General features: G+C 41.2%; 1 protein-coding gene across 1 annotated transcript in view; it reads left to right on the forward strand.

The window, feature by feature from the left end:
• LOC138846258 (glucose-induced degradation protein 4 homolog) overlaps positions 1-14,143 on the forward strand; it is a 41,516-nt gene that overhangs the window by 12,269 nt on the left and 15,104 nt on the right. The window contains exon 5 of the mRNA XM_070061596.1: positions 3,818-13,874. The gene's annotated coding sequence lies outside the window, so the exon portion shown is untranslated. The remainder of the gene's footprint in view (positions 1-3,817; positions 13,875-14,143) is intronic.

Genomic DNA, 14,143 nt, shown 5'->3' on the forward strand with positions numbered 1-14,143 from the left:
CTCAGGTCTGCCCTTTGGGGTGTTTTGTAAGGGTTCAAAGGTTTCCACATTGTCACTTCCAGCAACTTTTCTTCTCATAATCTTCTCATCTGCACCATATTCTCATCTGTGTAACAAGAGATCTTCTTTTCTCTTAAGGTACTTCTTCCTCTGCCCCATATGTTTCTAAGTATTCTCTTCATTGCCTTTACTTTTTCTTCTTTAAGATTTATTCATTTATTTGAAAGTCAGAGATGGGGCTGGCACTGTGGCACAGCAGGTTAATGCCCTGGCCTGAAGCGCTGGCATCCCATATGGGCACCAGTTCGAGACCTGGCTGTTCCACTTCTGATCCAGCTCTCTGCTATGGCCTGGGAAGATGGCCCTAGTCCTTGGGACCCTGCACCTCTCTCTCTCTTTCTCTCTCCCTCTCCTCTCTCTGTGTAACTCTGACTTTCAAATAGAAAGAAAGAGAGAGAGAGAGAGAGAGAGAGAGAGAGAGAGAGAGGAGAGGAGAGGAGAGAAGGAAAGATAGTTACAGAGAGGTGGGGGAGAGGGTCGTCTTCCATCCACTGGTTTACTCCCCAAATGGCCAATATGACCGGAGCTGAGCTAGCTGATCCAAGGCCAGGAGCCGGGAGCTTATTCCAGGTCTCCCACATGGGTGCAGGGGCCCAAAGACTTGGGTCATCTTCCACTGATTTTCCAGGCCATAGAGAGAGCTGAATTGGACGTGGAGCAATGGGGACTCAAACTGACATCCCATGTGTGATGCCGGCACTGCAGGCAGTGGCTTTACTCGCTATGCCACAGCGCCAGCCCCTGCCATACACATCTTTAATTCCTCCTTTTATTAGGTCATTACGTTTTAGGCACTATACTAAGTACTTACACAAGTGAGATAACATGAAGAATGCACAGTAATGCTTGGCAAATGGTACATGATTACACACGTTGCTTCCATCTTCCCAACAACTCTTGCCATTTAGAAACGATGACCCCTATTGTGTAGGTGAGGGAGGTTAAACTGAGATACTAGCAGAGAACTTCCCAGGCTTGGAGAAGGACAGAGACATGCTAGTACAGGAAGCTCATAGAACCCCCAGTAACCATGACCAAAAGAGATCCTCATCATGACACATTGTAATCAGACTCACCACAGTGAAACATAAAGAAAAGATTCTAAAATGTGCAAGAGAGAAACGTCAGATTACTCTCAGAGGATCTCTAATTAGTTCACACTGTTAATGTGTGATACAACTATTTAGGAACTTTACAAGAAATTTTCTGTGCAGTTCTTTGTTCCCTGGTGAACAAGAGCTGAAGGAGGGCAACTTGACCTTTTTGTGCATTGTACCTTTTTTAAAAGATTTATTTGTTTATTTGAAAGTCAGAGTTACACACAGAGAGAAGGAGAATCAGAGAGAGAGAGAGAGAGAGAGAGAGAGAGAGAGAGAGACCTTCCATCCGATGGTTCACTCCCCAGTTGGCTGCAATGGCAGGAGCTGTGCAGATCTGAAGCCAGGAGCCAGGAGCTTCTTCCAGGTCTCCCACGCAGGTGCAGGGGCCCAAGGACTTGGGCCATCTTCTACTGCTTTCTCAGGCCATAGCAGAGAGCTGGATGGGAAGTAGAGCAGCCGGGACTAGAACCGGCACCCATATGAGATGCCGGCACCACAGGCAGAGGATTAACCTAGTGAGCCACGGCGCTGGCCCCTAGAACAATATTTCTCACACTTTGACTCTGATTTGGCTTGTGCTGCCACATTTTACTCCCACAAGCGTTATCAAAAAGGCAGTGGAGTAGGATTCAATAGACCGCCATTTATCAAGTGAGGGAATGGGGCCAGAAATGGAAGCGATCTTCAGTGCGGAATCCATGTGATCCTCAAAGCATAATGGTTCACGGTAAAGAGCGTCTGTAGAGTCCTCCACCTAGAGCTGTTGAGACAGTTCCTGCTCAGTCTCTGCACTGCTCATGCACAACCCTAGTGAAGAAGTGAATGCTCTGCAATGGGAGGAAGAGGTGGGAGAGTAGAGTGGCCTCGCAGTGTGACTTCACTGGAGACACATGCAAGGCCCCTACATCAGCTACAGAAGGGCTGCCCATGAAAAGGAAAGGCTGAGCCATTTGGTACAAGGCCATGGGTGCTGCTAAGGAAGAGGGAAGCAGTGGAGAACGACAAACTTGGCCAAATTGTCTGCGCTGCTTAATGTTCTACCATCATTCTTCACAGCTTGGGGAAAGGGTGCCAAGGGGAGATTCAGAGGCCAAGGAGCCTTCTTGCACAAGGCTCCCTCGTGATCTCACAGAACAAAGAACAAAGAACAAAACAGATGATGGTCAAAGTCCAGTCTGAGAAACCCTGCTTCACCAAGCACGTGATACATTTTTCATCTAGCATCCTTAGTGACTATTAAAGAATTTTATGAGTTGAACAAGTTCATGATGCTAAAAATACCTGCGAGAACACACTTGAACGGGGGAGATCACAGGCAAGACAATACATGGTTCTTGAACTCACCACTGACCCTGACCTTGATCACAGAAGAATCAGATGTTTCATTCTTTTCCCATATAGCAGCATGTCTGGTTTTCTGGCACCTGTGTATAATATGGTTCTGTTTCAAAACTGAAATATAATCCACTTATCATAAAATGCATACAATCCAGTGGTGTCTAGTATAGTCATTCACAAGGCTCTATAATCATCTCCATTATCTGATTCTGTCACAGAGAGAAGTCATGTGGGGTTCTTGTCTTCATGCAAGAAAGAATTCAGGTGTGAGACAGAGAGCAAAGTAGCAAGGTTTCACTGGGGACAGGGCATCCGTCAGGATGGAAGGGACAGAGAGAGTTTGCCCAGTCACTCGGACTGGGGGAGAGCAAGGTGACATGTTTGAATGGAGAAAATACACTTGGCAGGCCAGGCGGGCAGCTCAGGGGAGAGCAGAGAGCTGAACATGCAGTCTTTGTCTAGACTGGGGTTTATGAGGGAAAAGGGGTCCAGGTTTTTCCTTCCCCTCCTTCTCCTCCTCCTCTAGGACAAGTCAGATGCAAAAGGCCACAATACTGTGTGGTGCATTTGTATAAAATGTTCAGAATTATACAAATGCATAACACAGTATTGTGGCCTTTTGCATCTGACTTCTTGCCCATAGCCTGCTGGTTTCAAGGTTCACCCATGTTGTAACAGGTACCAGTGCTTTAATGCCTTCCTAATGCTGATAAGGCTCCATGGTGTAGACAGACCACAATACCAATTCACATACTCATCCTTTAAGAGCCACCTGGGTTATTTCCACTTTGGGGCTGCTATGAATAATGCTGTTGTGAACATTCAGGAACAAGTTTTTGTGCAACCATGTTTGTTTTTTAATTCCTGAACCTATAAGTAGGAATGATACTGCTGGGTCTTATGTTAAGGCATGTTTAACATACGTGAGGAACCACCAATCTCTTTTCCACATTGGCTACACCATTTTACCTTCCCACCTGCCATGTAGGAGAGTTCCCATTCTATCTATCTATGTCAACAACTGTCAGTGTATGTCTTTTTTTATTATGACCATCCTATTAAGTGGCTAAAGTAGCATCTAATTGTGGTTTTCATTCACATTTCCCTAATGACTTCAGATGTTGTGCATCATTTTATGACTGCTGGCCATTTATATATCTTCATTTCATGAATGTTTATTCCCTTCTCCTTGAAGTCTAAGAATTCTTTAAATACTCTGGGCATTCTAAGAACTAGACCTTTATCAGATACAAGACTTGCAAATACTGTGAGTTGTCTTAGCTTTTTTTAAAAAATTATTTACCTATTTTATTTTAAAGGGATACAGAGACAGAAGACAGAGATAATTCTTCCATTTGCTGGTTCAATCGCCAAAGTCCCGCAACAACTAGGGTGGGTCAGGCCTAACCCAGGGGCCCAGAACTCAATCTGAGACTCCCATAAGAGTGGCAAGGACCCAATACCTGACCATCACCTGCTGCCTCCCAGGGTACACACTAGCAGGAAGCTAGATTGGAAGCAGGGTAGCCAGGAATCAAATACGGTACTCTGATCTAAGATTCAGACTTTCCAAGTATCAACTCAACTGCTATGCCACACACCTGTCCCACCTTCTTGACAGTCTCCTTGGATGCACCAGTGTTTTTAATTTTCAAAACATATAGTCTATATAACCCTCTATATGTGAGGGTTCATTTTGGGGGTGTCAAGTCGGTTCCATTGATTCCAATGATTGTCAATCATTACTCCAGTACCATACTGAGATTACCATAGGTTTGAACTGGGTTTTGTTGTGGAGTTTTTGCTTGCAACAGACTGAAAGTAGAGCAGGAAGGGAAGTTCAATCCAGGCCTCCCACATGGGTGTCAGGAACCAATTACTTGAGCTATCACTGCTGCCTCCCACTGTCTGCATTACCAGGAAGTAGAACTCAGGAGCTGAAGCCAGACATCAAATCTAGGCACTTGGATAGGAGATGCAGACATTTTAACCAGCATCTTAACTGTCAGGCCAAATGCCTGCCTCTGGGTTTTGAAATTGGGAAGTTTGAGTCCTCCCGATTTTTTCCTTTTTTAAGTATTGTTTTAGCTATTCTGGATCCCTTGAATTGTCATATGACCTTATGCCAATTTCTGGCAAGAAGCCAGCTTGGATTTTGCTAGGAATTGTGCTAAAATCATGGATAAATTTGGAGAACAGTCACATCTTCACTGTACTTTCTGATTCATAAACACAGAATGTCTTTCCATTTTCTTAGATCTTCTTTAAAATTACTCAAAAATATGTTGTAGCTTCAGAGTACAGGCCTTTTCATTCTGATTAGATGTATTCCTAAGTATTTTTCTTTGGTGTGATTGTTTATGGAATTGTTACCTTAATGTCATTTTCAGATTATTAATTGCTAGTCTGAAAATACAGCAAATTTTGGCAGACTGATCTGTGTCCCACAAACTACTGAACTTTTTCTCTAGTAGATTTTTTTGTGCATGGATTCTTTCTCATTTTCTACAGGTAAGATAATCATCTCATCTCCAAAAAGAGAATGTTTTCTTTCATTCATTCCAAAATATATGTTTTTCTCACCTAATTTCCCTAGCTAGAACCTTCAGAACAACATCGAATAAAAGTGGTAAGAGAAAGCACCCTTGCTTTGTTCTTGATCTTAGGATGAAAGCTTTCAATCCATCATAATTCAGCACGAAGTTAGCCAGGGGATCTTCACTGTTGTCCTCTATTAGGTTATTGAGTTGCCTTCTATCCAAGTTCCATGTTTTTATACTGAAAGGTTATTCTAGCTTTTAAATACTTTTAGAACTGTATGTATTGAGATGATCACGTATCTTTTCTTTCATTCTATTAACACAGCACATTACAGTGATTTACTTTGATATGTTTAATCAACTTTTCATTCCTGGGATAAATCCAAGTTGGTTAAGATATGGAATCCTTTTCATATATTCTGTTGGATTATACTTGCTAGTATTTGCTGAGCATTTTTCAATCTATATCATTAGGTACCAGTTTATAATTTTTCTTGTGATATTTTTGTCTGACTTTGGTATCAGCATAAAACTAACCTCATACAATGCTAGGAAATGTTCTGCCCTATATTTTAGAAGACTTAATGAATTATTGACGTTAATTATTTTAGATTTGCAATGAAGTTATGTGTCCTTGAGCTTTTCTTTGTAGAAGTTCTAATTACTAACTAAATCTCTTTTCTTTAAAAGAAAGTTTATCTATTTATTTGAAAGGCAGAAAGAATCAGAATGAATGAATGAGTGAATATCTTCTATTTGCTAGTTTACTCACCACAAACCTGAGGCTGGGCAAGACTGAAGCCAAGAGCCAGGAACTCCATCTGGGTCTTCCACATGGGTGGCCAAGAATCTGAACCCTCATCTGCTGCCTCCCAGGGAGCACATTAGCATGAAGTTGTATCAGAAGCGGACTTGGGGCTTGATCCCAGCCAATCCAGTAAGGGGTGTGGGCATTCTTAGTGGCAGCCTAACCTACCACACCACATCTGCCCCCTCAGTCTCTTCACCTGATATAGGTCTATTCAGATTTGTTAATTTGAAGTCAGGTTCAGCAGTTTGTATCCATCTAAGAACGTGTCCATTCCATCCATGTTTCCTAATTCACTGGCATATAGTCCTCAGTTTTCCTTTTTATACTTCTGATGTCTATAAGGTCAACAGTAATGTCCCCTTTCATTCCTGATTTTTTTTTTCTTGACAGGCAGAGTGGACAGAGAGAGAGACAGAGAGAAAGGTCTTCCTTTGCTGTTGGTTCACCCTCCAATGGCCGCCGCAGCCAGCACGCTACAGCCGGCACATTGCGCTGATCCAAAGCCAGGAGCCAGGTGCTTCTCCTGATCTCCCATGTGGGTGCAGGGCCCAAGCACCTGGGCCATCCTCCACTGCACTCCCTGGCCACAGCAGAGAGCTGGCCTGGAAGAGGGGCAACCGGGACAGAATCCGGCGCCTGGACCGGGACTAGAACCCGGTGTGCCGGCGCCGCAAGGCAGAAGTTTAGCCTAGTGAGCCGCGGCGCCGGCCCCTGATTTTAAATAATTTTATTGGTCAGTCGAACTTAAGTGTGTTGATCTTTTCAATGAACCAATTTTTATTATATTGAGTTTTCTCTATTGTTTTTCTATATTTCTGCTCTGAACTTTGTTTCATTCCTTTTTTTTTTTTTCATAGTTGATTTGGGAGGAAGTTTAGGTACAGATATGAGACTTCTAAACATTTATATTTACATATATAAACTTCCCTCTGAGCACTGCTCCAGCTCATCATGTAGTATTGATATCTTCTGTGTGCATTTTCATTCCTACCAAAATAGTTTCTGGTTTCCTTTGTGATTTCTTCTTTGAACCACTGGTTATTCATGGGTGCTTATTTCCACTTATATGTGAATATCCCAGATGTTTTTCTGCTTTGATTTCTAATTTCATTCTACTTTAGTTGAAAACATACTCTGTGTGATTTCAGTCCTTTTAAATGTATTGATAGGTCTTGTGATGTAACATATGATCTTCCTAGAGAATGTTCTATTTACACTAGAAAAGAATACATCTTTAGCATTTTTATGTCGACATTGCTGGGAATTGCTCTGTAGATGTCTGGTACATCTAGATGGTTTATATTCATTCAAGTTTTCTTTTTTTAAATATTTTATTTATTTATTTGAGAGAGCATTACAGAGAGAGGGAGAGACAGAGAGAAAGGTCTTCCACCCACTGGTTCACTACCCAGATGGCCACAACAGCCAGAGCTGAACCCATCCAAAGCCAGGAATCAGAAGCTTCCTCTAGGTCTTCCCATACGGGTATAGGGGCCTTGCTTTCCCAGGCCATAGCAGAGAGCTGGATGGGAAGAGGAACGGCTGGGACACAAACCAGCACCCATATGGGGTGCCAGTGCCACACCTCCCAGCCCACTCCCTAAATGCCTGTACTGGCCAGGGTTGGGTAAGGCAAAAGCCAGGAGCTGGCAACTCAGTCCATGTCTACCCAACATGGGCAACTGGAAGCCAACCACTTGAGCTACCACTTGCCGCCTCCCAAGGTCCACACTGGCAGGAAGCTGGAATTAGGAGCAAAACTCAGACTCCTTTGCAGACACTCTAATACAGGATGCAGACAACCCAAACAGTGGTTTAACCACTAGACCAAATGGCCATCCACTTTTTTTCTACAATATATTCAAGTTATTTCCTTAGTGGTTGTCCTAGAATTATAATTAACATCTTAGTTTATAACATTTTTCTTCAGATTACTATCAAAATAACTTAAATAGTATACAGAAACTTTGCTTCTCTATAGCTCCATTCTCCCCCTACCTTTATACTATTTTTTTATTTAATAAATGTAAATTTACAAAGTGCAACTTTTGCATTGTTGTGGCTTTCCCCCCCAACCTCCCTCCCACCCGCAGCCATCCCATCTCCCACTCCCTCTCCCATCCCACTCTTCATCACGTTTCATTTTCAATTATCTTTATATACAGAAGATCAACTTAGTATATACTAAGCAAAGATTTCAACAGACTGCACCCACACAACCACACAAGATATAGAGTACTGTTCGACTAGTAGTTTTATCGTTAACTCTCATAGTAAAACACATTAAGGACAGAGATCCTGCATGGGGAGCATGTGCACAGTGACTCCCATTGTTGATTTAACAATTGACACTCTTATTTATGACGTCAGTAATCACCTGAGGCTCTTGCCATGAGCTGTCAAGGCTATGGAAGCCTCTTGAGATCACCAACTCTGAACTTAGTCAAGGCCATATCACAGTGGAGGTTCCTTCCTTCAGAGAAAGAAAGGTGACTCCTTCTTTGATGGCCCATTCTTTCTGCTGGGATCTTGTTCACTGAGATCGTTCATTCAGGTTGTTTTTGCTACAGTGTCTTGGCTTTCCATGCCTGTGAGACTCTCATGGGCCTTTTAGCCAGATCCGAATGCCCCAAGGGTTGATTCCGAGGCTGGAGTGCTGTTTAGGACATTTGCTATTCTATGAGTCTGCTGTGTGTCCTGCTTCCCCTGCCGGATCATTCTCTCCCTTTTAATTCTATCCTTCATTCTTTGCAGACACTGGTCTTTTTTGTGAAATCTCTTCGACACTTACCTTTTTGATCAATTATGTACTTAAACTTATCACTTTAACAAGTGAGATGCCATTGGTACATGCCTCCTTGATAAGATTGATTTGGAATCCCCTGGCACATTTCTAGCTCTACCATTGGAGGTAAGCCCGAGTGAGCATGTGCCGACCTGTACATCTCCTCCCTCTCTTATTCCCACTCTTATATTTAACAGAGATCATTTTTCTGTTAATTTTAAATGCCTAAGAATAATTGTGTATTAATTACAGAGTTCAACCATATCCTGCTATTCTTACCCATCAGGGTGACAAAAAGTTTGAGAAAGTGGAATTAAAACATATTAGATAATCCATGCATCTGATGAGTCTTCAAAAGTTTACAGAAATGTGTACTATGGAAAAACGATGCACTTCTTGGTTGACATTTCTTCCCTGCAGCACATTGAATGTGCCATCTCACTGCCTTGGGGCCTCTATTGTTTCTGATGATACATCAGCTATTAATCTTTTGACGATTCCTAGTATATGATGTTATTTTCTCTTGCTGCTTTCAAGATGTTCTGTGTTTGGCTTCTAATAGTTTGATTATGATACGCCTATATGTGAAACTCTTTCAGTTCATCCTACTTAAGAATTCCTTGAACTTCTTGCATGTATAGATCCATATGTTTTATTAGGTTTAGGAAGTTTGAGGCCACCATTTCTTCAAATATTCTTTCTCCTCTTTTCTCCTTCTGAAATTAGTAAGCTTGATGGTGTCCTACTCTCTAGGATTGCATCCATCTTTCTTCTTTCTTCCTTCTTTCTGTTCCTTCAACTCAACAATCTCAATTTATCATCAAATTCCTGATTCTTTCTTCTGCTTAGTCAGATCTGCCACTGACACTCACTAGTGAATTTTCCATATTAATTACTATGTTTTTCAACTCCTCAATTTCTATTTGGCTCCTTTTTATAATTTCTGTGTGTTTTTTTTTTTTTAATTTAGAAAGCATACAAAGATGGTGATCTTCCACCCACAGTTTTACTCCCCAACTATCTCTATCATGTGGGGCTGGGGCAGGCTGAAACAGGAAATGGGGAACTCAGTCCAGGTCTCCTCTGTGGGTGAAATTACCTGCTTCCTCCAATACTCTGCATTAGCAGGAAGCTGAAGTTGCGAGTGGAATCAGAACTTGAACCCAGGCACTCTGCTATGGGATGCAGATGTCCCAAGCAGCGTCTTGACTGCTGCACCAATCAGCTGTCCCTCTTTTTAAAGTAATTTCCATATTTAATATGGTCCATTTGATGAGGCATAGTTTTCATTAGTTCTTTACTAAACAAAACTAAATGGTTTCCTTTATACTTTCTTAAACAAGGGTGTCCTCACTCATCACTTCCATTTTAACATCTGTTTGAAAGGTAGTGACTGACAGAGAGGTCTTCCATCTGCTGGTTCATTCCCTAAATGCCTGCAAAAGCCAGAGCTGGGCCAGACCAAAGCCAAAAGCTTGGAAAACCATCTGGGTCTCCCACATGGCTGGCAGGGGCTCCCACACTTGAGGCAAAGCTGCTGTCTCCCAGCACGTGAAGCAGCAGGAGGCTGAAGTCAGAAGCCAGGTAGGATGTGGACATCCCAAGTGACAGCTTAACCCTCTGCACCACAACACCCACCTCTGAACTTATTATCAGTAACTGAATCAAGTCTTTGTCTAGTGAGTCCAATGTCTGGGCTCCTCAGGGATAGTTTTTTACTGAAACTGGAATTTCCTCTGAGTATGAGCCATATTTTGTTTCCTTCTCGCTCTCATAAAAAAATGAACATTTTAAATAATATAGCAATTCCAAAAACTAGATTCCTGTCTCCAGTTTGGTGTTACTAATGCTTGTTGTAGCAGTTGCTGTTATCTAGCCACTTTTCTGAACCAATGCTATAAAGTTTGTATTACTTATGATGTGTGGCCATTGAAGTCTCCACTTGGTTAGCCTGGGGGTCAGGACTGAATAGAGAACTCCCTACAAGTCTGGAATCAACAATTCTCCCAGCTTTTGTCAAAGAGCTCCAAGTACACGTTGTACTGTGTCCTTTCTGTTCTTAGCCAGGCAGTCCAGGGCTGTCTTTTCTTTTACTTCCTGCATGCATAGAACCTCAGGATCAGCCAGTTATAAAGAAGTCAGGGCCTCTTCAGGTCTTTCCTGGCAAAGCTTATAGCCCTAGATATGTGTAAGGCCTTCCAAATTCACAGGAATACATTCCACCATCTTCCAGTGTCCTGAGGGTATATTGTGTGTTTCAAAGTTCTAATGAACATCTTATTCCTCAGCTTCCCATGTTAAGCTTTTTGAATAGACTATCTTTTGGTCCCAACTGCTATCCAGTATCGCACACAGCTTCCATGGTGAAGCACTTGCCTGTAGTTATTTCCCAAAAACAGCCTCTGAGAGAGGCTTCATTCTGCATGTTTATCTCCATTCATTTCCATTCTCTCTGTCTCTGTTCTGTCTCTCTCTCTCTTTCTCTCCCTCCCTCCCTCCTTCTGTCCCTCTATCCCTCTCCCTCACTCTCTCTGATACTGGGCATACAGGCTATTTTTTTTTTTTTTTTATTTTGGAGAGTTTGAAGGTTTTTTTTTTTTTTGCTCATTTTACACATACTTCTCTTTTCTCTCATTATAATTCCTGATTTGGTTCAAATGTAGACAAAATAAATTGGACAAAGTTCAAACATTATCCAACATTCACATGGTTACATATGACTTTGAGTATGCAAGTAATACATCTCATAATTTTAAAAAAATTGAGAAGCAACAAATTAAAAATAAAATTCACCCACAATCCAAAAACCTAAACCCAAATATTACTAAGACATCAGTCTATTCCTAAAGCAGATGTTTCTTTTTTAACCTTTATTTAATAAATATAAATTTCCAATGTACAACTTCTGGATTATAGTGGCTTTTTGCCCCCATAACTTCCTCCCACCCGCAACCATCCCATCTCCCATTCCCTTTCTCATCCCATTCTTCATCAAGATTCATTCTCAATTCTCTTTATATACAGAAGATCAACTTAGTATATACTAAGTAAAGATTTCAACAGTTTGCACCCACACAGAAACACAAAGTATAAAGTATTGTTTGAGTACTAGTTATACCATTAATTCACATAGTACCAAACATTAAGGACAGAGATCCTACATGGGGAGTAAGTGCACAGTGACTCCTGTTGTTGATTTAACAATTGACACTCTTATTTATGTCAGTCATCACCCGAGGCTCTTGTCATAAGCTGCCAAGCCTATTTTTAAGGCTACCACTGAGCTTGCCAGGGAGGAACTGTCTAGGGCAAGTTAAATACACGAAACCCACACAAATCTCACTATTCTTAGAGAAAGTCAGCCAATTTTCTTGAGTAAATGCCCCACAGGTTGCTGCAAGCCTTTGGTTAAATTTCCAGAATTATCAAAAACTTGATTCTGACCACTTTTACCATTTTGTTGTTCCCTTTATGAAGGGATAAATTTTCAGATGTTCTCACTCCACTGTTTACATAGGTTTCCACTGATGTCACCTACAACATGCTTTTAAATCTCTAGTCTCAATGACTCTGAGCTAAATATCTAATCGTGGGATAAGATTAGGGAAAAGGAATAAAAAGAGAAACTAATTTTCATGAGCGCTATCCTGAGAAGGTTGATGAAATTTTCAAAGTACTTCTATATTTAGTCATCTCAAGCTTCAGATTAAAGTGACAAATATTTGGACCCTTTTCTGCACACATATTAGACACAGTCTGGGGCAGGACTGAGCTCCAGCTCCAGCTTTGCTTCTTACAAGTGCAGTGACCTACAACAAGTTACACAGCCTCTGTGACTCAGCACAATATATATCACAATAGGCTACTGGGGTACAATACCTATCACAGAGGTTACTGGGAACATCCAGTGTTGAATGCTGAACACAGATGCTTGGCAGCCAAATCAATATCATCTGTAAGAGTTATTATTTTCACAGTCTGTAACAGTACAGTACGTTTTTGAGTAGAGTTAAACTAAAGGCAGTTTTTTTTTTTTTTACCTGTTTTTGTTTTTGTTTGCTTGCTTTAAAAACTTTAAAAATCTATTACAGCATTTAGGAATGAAATTTCCCACAACACGAATTTATTCACTGTATTGGTAGGGAAACAAAATGTGAATTCTTTACTCAACAAATATTTATTAACCATGCAGTAAATTTCAGGCACTATGCCACACACAGGCATAACAAAGACAATAACAATATCCCTGCCCTCAAGGAGCTACAGGCCAGGAGACTGACAGGCCAACAGGTGATGACAAGCAACGTAACAAAGACTGATGTGACGTGATGTGACGTGATGTGATGTGACGTGATGATGTGATGTGATGTGATGTGATGTGATGTGATGATGTGTGATGCGAAATGAGAACACCAGTGGAAGAACGTGACAAGAGTATGGCTTTGACGTGGGTTCTTTTTCCATCAACTAAATGAATTAAGTCATGGCTTGTTTAAAATTTCCAAAGATGAAAGGCAAGCACCTTGAATTATGGAGAACACAGGATTAGTGTTTCCTACACAAAAAAGGGCTTCCCTATCAGTGTGGTCACTTCTATACGTCTTTCTTTTTTAAGACACAGACAGCTCCCGCCCACTAGTTCACTTCCCAAATACCTGCAACGGCTCAGGCTAGGCTAGGCCAGGCCCAGGCTGAAGCTGGAAACCAGAAACCAGTCCACGTCTCCAAGTAGATAGCAGAGACTCAACCAATTGAGCCATCACCACTGCCTCCCAGGGTCTGCATTAGCAGGAAGTTGCAATTAGAAGCTGGAACTGGGAATCAAACCCAGGCATCTGATTTGAGACGTAGGTATCCCAATCTGGGTGTTAATTGCTAGGCAAAACACTGGCTCCACTTCTAAGGCTTTTCACCTAAAAAGTTCTTTGGCATATTTTGTGTTTATTATGCATTTTTTTGTATCTTTTCTCTTTCTCTTCTCCATTCATCCTCTAGGAGACATAGATAGTTCCCAAAGAACAAGTGCTTTTTGAATCCTAAGGGTGATTTGTAAGTACACAGAAAGTAATTTTAAGCCTAAAATGTCTACACAAAAAAGAATATAATTTCTTATACAGTCTTGTGCTTACTGAAGTGGCCGATACCTTTAATTCCATTGCCTTTTTCAGAAATCTCAATCGTAATCCTCTGACAAATGTTGAAGATTCGTATCTTTTTAAACTGCCAGCATTAAAATATCTGTAAGTATGAAAATAATCTTTTTTTATTTTCATCAAACATTAAGTATTTGAGATTGAGGCTAAAAAGTCATGATTTTAAATTAGGTTACTGAAAAAAGTTATTGACTGAGGCAAGAACTGAGAAAGAATTTATCATGGGAAAGACAGCTGGCAGGGCGAGACAGTGTTACATGCAAATACATGTTAGGAATACCATCTATCCCAAGCAAAGAGGTATAGATGTAAATTTTTTAAAGAAAAAATAAGAATTAAAAGAGGTCAGTGTAGTA

This window comes from Oryctolagus cuniculus, chromosome 17 (assembly GCF_964237555.1).
Source record: "Oryctolagus cuniculus chromosome 17, mOryCun1.1, whole genome shotgun sequence".
NCBI lineage: Eukaryota > Metazoa > Chordata > Mammalia > Lagomorpha > Leporidae > Oryctolagus > Oryctolagus cuniculus.